Source organism: Cherax quadricarinatus, chromosome 42 (assembly GCF_038502225.1).
Source record: "Cherax quadricarinatus isolate ZL_2023a chromosome 42, ASM3850222v1, whole genome shotgun sequence".
NCBI lineage: Eukaryota > Metazoa > Arthropoda > Malacostraca > Decapoda > Parastacidae > Cherax > Cherax quadricarinatus.
The window spans coordinates 4,670,625-4,680,624 of record NC_091333.1 but is presented as its reverse complement, the minus strand read 5'-3'; the positions used below and the strand labels follow the sequence as shown (position 1 = coordinate 4,680,624).

Sequence of the window (10,000 nt, the reverse complement as noted above, 5' to 3'; positions counted from 1 at the left end):
CTCATTTCTTCCAACATTTGGACATTCACTAACATTACCCCTACTTCTTTAGTTCTTGTTCTTTCCCAAACCATACCCCGGCCAGGATTGAACCCGCGGTCAGAGAGTCTCAAAACTCCAGCCATGCTAGCTGGAGATTCGTCTGTAAAAACTTGCATTTGTGGTCACAGTGGTGCCTGTGCTAACCTTCCTATGGTGTAGAAATATACCTAGTTGGACGAATCTTATTGTGGCTAGCTGGTCTAGTGGCTAACGCGACGGGCTGGAGTTTTGAGACTCTCTGACCGCGGGTTCAATCCCGGCCGGGGTATGGTTTGTTTGCAATCGTGTCATTACGATTTCGTGAGTCATGTTGACGGCAGTGAAGGGACTTGAGCTAGAGTTCGTCACGGCCACGCTAGCTGGAGTTTCGTCTGTAAAAACTTGCATTTGTGGTCACAATGGTGCCTGTGCTAAACTTCCTATGGTGTAGAAATATACCTAGTTGGACGAATCTTATTGTGGCTAGCTGGTCTAGTGGCTAATGCGACGGGCTGGAGTTTTGAGACTCTCTGACTGCGGGTTCAATCCCGGCCGGGGTATGGTTTGTTTGCAATCGTGTCATTACGATTTTGTGAGTCATTCTTGTTCTTTCACTCTGCTACTTCCAATTCACACTCTCCAACTTTATTTCATTCACTTATAGGACATCCTGCTTTCTTTCATTCATATAACTAACATTCAATTCTCTCTCTGTGACCTTATTACATCCACTTACATTTAAAATTTCCTTCCCAGTTTATTTTAGTAACTGCAGTTGTACAATAGAGCATTAAGAATTTAGTTATATGACACACATGGCTTACAAGGAAAGGATTCTAACCTTCCCGAAGGGAATCTGATAAAGAACACTACAATATTGAGCCGAGATTAATCAATGGGGGATTGAGCCCTCACCACCACTTCCTGCTGTGGATGACCCATACTGTTTTGGTGCTTTATGAAATACAATCCAATTGCAGGAATGTTAACATAAAAAATTACCTTAGTTTGAACATGAATGAAATAACACATTTCCTTCCTTTTAAATAATACTCAATGTACGCTACTATTAAGATAGGTTGAGTTCTATTAATATAATATATTGTGTAAATTTTAGCAAGGGGATGTCATGTTGCGAAGTTAGTTTTGGTGTTGAGACAAAAGTTGTCATACCATTTTAATTCACTTTAATTTATTCATTAATGGATATGATAAAAATTTGAAAACGATATTTTTAAGTCATTTCAGCTTTTGCACAATTACTGGTAAAAAGAATTCTTAAAATCCTCTTTTTTTTCTGTTTGCCATAACTCATCTGCCATGTTTTCCTTAGGCAGAGTGATCCAAAGAAGGAGAAACAGTCCTTTCTCTTATAGCCATTAGTGTTTGATCTTGAATCTTTGGTAGATGTATTAGACATTAAGTACATATGTAAGAATGCTCATACTTAATTGACACATTATGTTTGGTACTAAAGTTACGCACTGTATAGTAATTTTATTTTCTTATTTATTTGTCAGTTTGGCATGAATCTCACGAGTGTCGGATCAGTGATTTTTTAAACTTTATCAAAGTTTAATTTATTAATGTTCCTGACAGCTGTTTGTAGAAATAGCATTAGACATAAATAATAATCATAATAATAATCATATGCTGCTGTTAGCACTTTCTCATTCAATGAATAGTTGTTTAAATAAGTGGCTAGTTGTGCTGAAAGTAATCATAATGTCTGGACAGTTTAAAATATCAAGTGTCTCACACACATACACTACAAAGAGAAAACACGTTTTCTTCTGACTTGAAAGCTATTCAATCTAGTTAGAGCTGTTAACTTATCTCCAATAATCTGAATATTGTTGAGTAATATAAAGCCTACATTTAAACTGCCTGAAAATATGCCATCGTCATGAACTATGTTGCGAGTCTATTACTGTGCAGTTTTTGTTGAAGGAATTCAGCATATCATGGGTACAGTATTTTTAGTTACTTCACTAACGACCAGTTATGATATCTGATGAGCTTTTTGTTCATGACTTAATTAATATGTAGTATTTTTACTTATCAATTAAGGGCACTTCTATATTTCATATTTAGTATTATGTACAGTAGGATTGTAAGTAATATTATTGGGCATATAAATAGGGCATTATGTTTTTATTAACTAAAAACACTTCATGTTTGCCATATTTCAAGAATGATGGTTCATTTATTTTTATGTTCATAATTAAAATTTTGTTATGAGTTTTGTTATTTTGCTTAAATTGTATAGAGAGCAGCAAAAGGAAATATTTATTCTTAAGTGAAAATTCAGTATGACAGATTTGATTAAAAAATTATTTGTGGACAGATTTGATTAAAAAATTATTTGTGGACAGATTTAATTAAAAAATTATTTGTGGACAGATTTGATTAAAAAATTATTTGTGGACAGATTTGATGAATTATAATCATGCTCTTACCTACCTGCTTTACCCAGAGACTTTTATGTTATCACCACCTGCTTTATTGAATAATAAAACTGATGATAACGTTGGGACAAAAATATTTATTCTCAGAGCCTCAAAGCCAGTATGTGTGAGGAACATCATGTCAGGAGCTAAAATATATTGTCAGTTATATTTTGTATTTATAGCTAAACACATTTTTATCATTTTGCTTACTCCAAAATGTTAGGCAGTTATGCTGCAGTTGTCATTGCCTAGTTTTCCTCATGTTTTCATATTTTTGTAATAATATATTTCAAGAATAGCCAATATGAAGGAGTATTAGTACATATAATTAGAGATCTTGAAGTATTTTTCAAATATTACTGTACAATTTCATGGTGTACATGAGATATTTGTGATACTATTATTCTTTGGATGGCTTTGTGATTTTTACAGTAAATTTATACTTTGCTGTATTAGTTTTTCCATAAATGTTTTGTTTCACAAGTTCTCTGTTTAGTACAGTAGAACCCTCGTATCCACTAACTTGATATCCATGGTTTCAGTTATCCACTGTTTAATGTGACCCAAAAATACCTCTCAATTTTGCCTAATAATGGCCCCAAAGCTCGAAAGTAGAAAAGCTGGCAGTTCTTCAAAGCCTAAGAGAAGCTGTGAAGTGCTTCCCATCAGTGAAAAAGTGATAATTCTCCACTTATTGTTCATAAATTATCAGTTAAACTTTATAATAGGTATGTGTAGGACTTGTATATAAGACTTGCTACTATCCATTGTTTTGGTATCCATGGCAGGTCCTTGGAACTTATCCGCTGCAGATATGGAGGTCCTACTGTATTTACCTGTAAGGTAAATATGTAGTTGCCTGAGGGTGGACAGGAACTCTCTGACTTGTTCTGATATCCCCAATTTTCCCTTTATGAGTTTTTTAGGGACCTTTAGATGACTTTGATGGGTAGGTTGTTCAGTTAGTTTTTTAATCCGAAAGAAGGTAAATTGTTTGTTATGTTCTGCAATATAGTTATGTTGCAGTTATGTTATATTGGACCTCTAAAAGTGATCGGGGTTTATAAGCTCATCTTATGCAGCATCATTAATGTCTCAGTTGAAGAGTTGTCAGGCTTGTAGCTCTCCATGTATTCTGGTGAGTAAGCTGACTTTTTTCCTAGAATAATTTTCACTGCCCTATGTTTTAGTTTTTACTGTTTTTCTATTTTTTTTTTTTTTTTTTTTTTTTTTTTTTTTTCTCTCTCTCAACAAGTCAGTCGTCTCCCACCGAGGCAGGGTGACCCAAAAAAAGAAAGAAAATCCCCCAAAAGAAAATACTTTCAGCATCATTCAACACTTTCACAACACTCACACATTATCACTGCTTTTGCAGTTTTTACTGTTATTTACATTAATTTATTCCCAAAAATGTAATCTTTATGCGTAAATACCAGAGACAAGATAGTGGCGATCAAGGATCTTGGTCATTTTGTACCACATATCCTTGCAGAAATTGTTGTGTGAATGCAGTACTTACTTTAAATATTTATTTAAGGTATGCACCATGCTTTTTGTTTTGTTTTCATAATGTATGACTTGATCTTTTGTCTTCATCGTGCTTCTTTTAAATTACTTAAAAAAGATTTGCGATTTTTCCCAATATGTTTTAAAATTTTCTTTTCAAAATAATTTTTATCTTGTATGATATCTCTGGCTGGCTATATTTAAACTTTTATGTCTTAGTTCAGTATTGTATATTCCTTGGTACTGCAGTTTGGTATTTCTTCTGATGTTAGAATTCTATTTTTATTTATTTCTCAGCTGCAAATGTCACCCACAGGGTCATCTGTGTCATTCTCCCCCCCTCCTTTTTTTTTCCCCAAGCCATAAATGACTTAAAAATGAAGGGTAGCCATCATGATATGATGTCTTTTTCTTCATGTGACAATTTCCCTGTGGGATGAGGATATGTATTTTTTTTTTTTTTTTTTTTTGTAAGGAGAAATTGGGAAATTTCTCGTAATGCAGAAAGTTATGTTGACCCGTGAAATATAACTTTCACCATGTGGCAGGTCTTCTGCTGCTAGCTTATTCCATCCTGTTCAAAATTAAATATCAGGTTCTTCCTGTGTAATTCTTTCTTAATGCTTCAAGAGTCAGAATGGAGGTAATTACAGTATTTTTTTTTTTCCTGAACACTTATGAGAGTTTCCAGGACTGTGTTCATGTCTTGGAATGTAATAGATGCTGGTAAACTGGACTTCCCAACTTGAACGTGGACAGGACCAGATCCAAAATACTGTCTCCTTGGACAGGATTTTTTACTTGTTGTATTAGCTAAGTTTGTACCTGAGCTTCCTTCACGTTTTTATACACATCTTCAGAAGCACTGGTTTCCTCCAAAGAAGTGTGCAAATGTGTGAAAGCACTCAGTTGTTCTGGTTCTATTAATTTTTTTCACTGTGGTATTTTTCTAATTATCTGATATTATATTCAGTGAGTTGTGAGACTACTGACTTCCTGGCCTTACAGTGGAACGTCGGTTTTTGTATGCTCCAGTTTTTGTAGGATTCGGTTTTCGACAACTTTTTACTTCAAAATTTTGTCCCAGTTTTTGTACGTCTGCTTGGTTTTCGTAGAGTTGAAAATGGTCCGTACCAAATGCACCCCCACAAAGCATCCCATACGTTAGTGACTCAGTCTGCCTTTGTTTCTTGTTGAGTGAGTAGCACCCCGTGCAATCATCTGAAATATTTCGTAATAATTCATTGTTTTTTGTGCATGTTTATTGAGTGCGACTGCTCAATAAGCCACCATGGGGCCAAAGAAAGTTCCGAGTGCCAGCCCTTTGATGAAAAAGGCATGAAAACGATAGAATATTGAGTCTTTGGGGAAGTCCATGGGGTTGGATGTGAGTGGCCAGGATTAGAAGAGTTGGTAGATGACCACAGGGAAGAGCTAACCACTGAAGAGCTGCAAGACTTTAAAGAGATGCCAGAAACAGACCTCTCTGGACAGATTTTTTGTGTGACAGGGGTACAGTGACTTTCAAGCTGGTCCTAGTACCAGTAAAAGACAAAGAAGGGAAGTAACCCCAGATAGGGCCTTGATACCTGAAATCCTTATGGAGGGGGATTCCCCTTCCAAACAATAAACTCTCCTCCTCCCTCTCCCCTCCTCACTGTCTTCCAGATGCCAATGAGAGTCTTCAATAAAGGTAAAAGTGAGGTTAAATATTCATTTATCCATTTCATTAGTCATTTATATTTATTTCTCATTGTTTTCTGTATGTAAAAATATAGTTATTCTCTATAAAATGTATTTTTTGTTAATATTTTTGGGTGTCTGGAACAGATTAATTCGATTTACATTATTTCTTATGGGAAATATTGCTTCAGTTTTCATACAATTTGGTTTTTTGTCAGACTTTTTAGAATGGATTAATCACGAAAACTGAGGTTCCACTGTATTTGAATTTATAATATTCTCCTTTTTTTTCACCACATCAGCTATTACCTCCACCCAGGTAGCATGATCCAAACAAGGCAACAATACTCATTCCATAACCAGAAGTGCACAAACATCACATTTCAAAGGCCCCACTAAAATGTATTACCCCCATATTATTATTCGGCACATATTTACTTTTGGATTGTACAAGGTGATCAACAGGGCTGGTTAACCCTTTGACTGTCGCGGCCGTATATATACGTCTTACGAGGTACCGTGTTTGACGTATATATACTCATAAATTCTAGCGGCTTCAAATCAAGCAGGAGAAAGCTGGTAGGCCCACATGTGAGAGAATGGGTCTGTGTGGTCAGTGTGCACCATATAAAAAAAATCCTGGAGCACGCAGTGCACAATAAGAAAAAAAAAACTTCGACCGTTTTTTTTTTAATTAAAATGCCGACATTGTGGTCTATTTTCGTATAGTATTTATGATTGTATTCTCGTTTTCTTGGTCTCATGTGATAGAATGGAAAACATATTATAGAAATAGAGGTGATTTTGATTGATTTTACTATAAAAAGAACCTAGAAATGGAGCTCAAAGTAGGGGAAATGTTTGATTTTTGCCAATGTTCAAAAGTAAACAAATGATGTCATTGTCCAGTAAATGTCCAACTATCCATTCTAATATACAGTCATGAATGGGTTGATATTATTTATACAAATATTACAGTATTGCAGCAGTATGCATAATAGTAAGTCTTCTATTCTTTGTTTGAATAAAAATTCAAAATAGAAAGCAAGAGTAATGTCAGAGGGGCCTGGAGACATGACTGATGAACAAGGAAAATGTTATTTTAGAGCCAGGAATGTCTGCATTGTTCATTCTAGACCTTATTTTGAAATTGTCATATTTTTTAATTTTCGTGAAATTGGCCAAATTGCAAATTTCTGACCACATTATTGGGTAGTTGAAATCAGTAAATGGGCAGTTTCTTGTACTCAATCGATAGAGAAAATGGTGTTCTAAAGAAATAGCTATGAGTTTGGCCGACTGGAACAACGGTATTAGCCAAAAATAGGGCTCAAACTGGGCGAAATCGCCGATTTGTAAATATCGCCGAGGTCGCTAACTTCGCGAGAGCATAATTCCGTCAGTTTTCCATCAAATTTCGTTTTTTTGGTGTCATTACACTCGGGAAAAGATTCTCTGTCATTTTATAAGAAAAAATAATTTTTTTTTTTAAATTTTGTGACACCAGGAGACACCTCAGGATTGGTGGTTGCGACAGTCAAGGGGTTAAAGTTAATGTTAGTTCTTCTGGAAGGGAAGTAGATCCTCTAATGTTGGCTCTCCTGATCATTGGTCTGTTCGTTATTCTTTATTGTGACTATGCTAGGGTATGGACAGAGATTGTAGCTCATTTGGTGGGTTTCTCTCTGTCTTCTAGTTTCAACTTGACAAACAAGATAGGTCAGTAATGTACCCCACTACTACACTGGTAAAACCTATTTTCATTTTGATTTGATGAAAATGTCACAGCGCTGTTACTTAAAATTCACAAAGCCTCTTGAAAGTGTCTTGCAGCATGTATAACATATTGGAAATGGGCATTTACTAATTTTTTTTAAGGTTGTGTATCTATATACAGACTTAAAGGTCACATCATGGCTGCAACAAATTACAACTACCCTAAAATTTTTAGAAAAAAATTTAAATGCAATTTCAGTCTGTCCTGGACTATTATTGTCATGAATGATAATGATCGAGGAGATATCAAGATGCCATCTAAAATTTCTATAAAATTGTGGGTTAGTTGTGAATATTTATCTACATTCTTGTTCGTAGTCATAGCACTGGCAATAATATTAAACATTACAAAAGTTAAAACTCAAGATAGCAACCTTTTATGTAGTGTGTGCAGGATACATTAATGTATTCAGAAGTGAGGTTTTAACCACTGCCGGTATCACACATGATGATCATTATCAGTCTTGTCATTTACAAATTGAAAAAAATATCCAGTTTGAATAATCTTGGTTATGAACCTCATTTATGCTGTTATTAAGAGCATCAGTATCTTGTTCTCACTTTCCAATATCTTGACACTACTCAGCAAGATATTTAGTCTTTCTTTCAACATACCAGCCATATCCCACTGAGAGATATTTAGTCATTATCTCTTAATTTGATTCTTTTACTCAATAGTAATGTTTTTACAGGATGGTATAGTGTAGATTTTTTATTGAAGAACTTGGATGATTTTGTTAGTGTGTACTTGACACAAGTCATTATTGTGCCCAAACCATTTTTATTTTGAGAATGTGTTGGTTTAATAGCATTTAGTAATGTCTTGTTTAGTCAAAAATTGTTGTTGCTCCTGCTACTGCTCCTTCACCATTATAGTTTTTCAAATGTCTTCCTGTTTTATTCATAATATAGAGTAAATAAATCTTGTAGGATGTGATATTTATATTTTGCAAAATGCTTCTTTTTTGGCTTCAAAACCTTTTAAAACTAGATTGAGATTTTATAGCTTTAATTTTTTTTTTTTTAATGTAGGCAGTTATGAAAAACCCACTAAAGTACCTTGCATTTCTAAGTAATAATGCTTAAAGTTTGTGATAGAGCAGACTTAAAAATGGGGATTCCAAAATAGTGGAAATCTAAGCAAGCTGTTGTTATAGTTCAAGAATTTTACACCTCATAAAGCATACCTCAGTGACAGGTCTCTTCTCCTTAAGATTTACATACTTTATTCTGCTGTAATTATAAAAAAATCATATTTATGCATCACATTAATTTGTATTAATTAAACACAGTTCTTATAAAGGTGCAATTCTCTTCACAACAGAAATATTGTAGCTTTAACATCCATTACATACACATCATTATGTTAATAATGATTCTTCTCTAGATTTAAATGACCTTGAGTACCTGAATTATTAGTTAATATGTATTGGCAGCAGCGGAGATATACAATACCTAAGATTACTTCCCTGTGAGCAGCTATGTATTTATAAGCAATTATAGATAATTGATGTGTGGCAATACATGAGCAGTGCTTTATCTTGTCATTATGTATAACCAGTGAGAGTTAAATCAACTCATAGAATTATTCACCAAACATTTGTGTTGCTTCAGGGCCTTAAATACTTGATGCTTTAGATGTGATTAGTGATTAAACAGTGTGAATATGAATCTACATGTGGTTACCCTTCATAACTTGAAGGAAGAGTGAGGTACCCAAGATATAGATTTAAAATCATCTGATAACATCTGTAGTTCTCAACCAACATACAGATTAGAGCTGAGACTAGAAATGTCACCTAGTTTTATCTCCATAAGATTCAGGATGGACTTTTTTATCTGCAGTTTGTGAGTTGTGAATTGTTCAAGAAATGGTATTGTGATAGTTATTCATCTACTGTAATAGTGGGTTGGTGTTTGTAGTTGCATCAGTTGCTGGGAAACATGAGGGTAACGTTACTCTTCATGGCTTTGATCTTCCAGTTTTAGCTCTGGCTTGGCTAAAAGAAGTAAGATTTACAATATTTTTGGAATCCACCATATTTTTTAAGCTAATAGTGGTGACACAGGGAGTGAGTATGAACCTTAAAATGTAATATATATATGTGTGTGTGTGTGTGTGTGTGTGTGTGTGTGTGTGTGTGTGTATGTGTATACAGCTCTCACATGTTTTACCACTGGAAATTCAGATCATTCAGCTGTTTGTTGTAAGGTTCATGTTCACCATCTGTGTCTTATATATAGTATTTTATTTCATATTATTATGCATTCCTGATACATTCCATTTTTCACTTTGTGAGCTTCATAGTTACAGCTGAGACTAAATTATTCACACATTGTGATATGAGAAATGTCAATTATTACTTCTTCAAAGACAATATAGTTATTATATTAGCTAGAATATTGATATTACTGCCTTGTGTATATAACGTGTATTTTTGAACTTGGGACACGAGCCTTAAAACAGTGGTACAGACCTCTGTAGATAGACGAGTTTTCTTGTAAATATATAAATTTTGTGATTGTATTGTGTGTTTGACTGAAAATCCTTTTTTTCTGAAGAT

General features: G+C 34.3%; 1 protein-coding gene across 3 annotated transcripts in view; it reads left to right on the top strand.

Moving 5' to 3' along the window:
• Positions 1–10,000, top strand: part of Efa6 (Exchange factor for Arf 6) — a 69,924-nt gene that overhangs the window by 46,425 nt on the left and 13,499 nt on the right. The gene's annotated exons all lie outside the window — the stretch shown is intronic.